Raw genomic sequence first — 915 nt, forward strand, 5'->3', positions numbered from 1 at the left:
TCTCCTGGAGGTGGGCTGCTGGACATGGGAATTCCCCTCCTGTCTAGCCCTGATTTTTTTGTTTTCTCAAGTCCATTCTGGCTTTTTGTGTCTGAGATAAGCAGGGCGAGCTCAGTCCCATAGGAGGCTGCTCCGAGGTGTCTGTATTTCTCCCCAGGGACAGTCAGCGTGGCCCGAAGGTGCTCCTGGACAAGATGAGCCCTCTGACGAGCAAGGCTGGGGCTGGTTCGAGAAGGCCCTGGGTGCTGCGAGGCCTCACTGTCCTGTTTTTCCCCTTGCTTTGTTTCAGCATGCCTTGAAAACGTGGCTTCTTAGACCCTTGGCAGGAAATGGGTCACAGCTTCGGTGCGCCCCCCTCCCTCCCCGTGCACAAGGGGCTGGGAGGGCTGGGAGGAGTGGGGCCAGGGTGTGAGGGCTGAGCTGCAGCTGGAGCGGGGGGCTGAGGTCTGCTGGGTGTTCCACCTGTATGTAAATCCCTAATCCTGCCTTCGGAGCAGCGGGGCCGTGAAATCCCCAAAGGAGAAACCAGCTTAGCGAGTGGGGAGAGGCAGGTTTCCACTCCTGGAGCACCAGTCTCAGCTGGAGCATCCCGCACTCGGGCAGCAAAACGACAACTTCCCCTTAAAGAGGCTGCAAAAACTGCAGGGCCCAAGAGATCACAGAACCCCAGACTGGTTTGGGCTGAAGGGACCTTCCGAGCTCACCCAGCGCAACCCCCTGCAGGGAGCAGGGACATCTGCCCCCAGAGCGGGGGGCTCACAGCCCCAAGGGCCAACCTGACCTGGGATGGTGCCAGGGATGGGGCTTCTCCCCCCTCTCGGGACAACCTGGGCCAGGGGCTCACCACCCTCAGTGTCAAACATTCCTCCCTTCTCTCTGCTCTGACTCTCCCTCTCCCAGTTTAACCCTTGTCCC

The 915-nt window shown here is 60.1% G+C and overlaps 1 protein-coding gene across 1 annotated transcript in view; it reads left to right on the forward strand.

Annotated features, from left to right (window-relative positions):
• The window catches only part of NIN (ninein (GSK3B interacting protein)), a gene marked incomplete at both ends in the record, with an annotated part of 37,550 nt that overhangs the window by 725 nt on the left and 35,910 nt on the right, over positions 1–915 (forward strand). The gene's annotated exons all lie outside the window — the stretch shown is intronic.

The sequence above is a fragment of the Buceros rhinoceros genome, unplaced genomic scaffold (assembly GCF_000710305.1).
Source record: "Buceros rhinoceros silvestris isolate BGI_N320 unplaced genomic scaffold, ASM71030v1 scaffold21178, whole genome shotgun sequence".
In the NCBI taxonomy this organism is placed as follows: Eukaryota; Metazoa; Chordata; class Aves; order Bucerotiformes; family Bucerotidae; genus Buceros; species Buceros rhinoceros.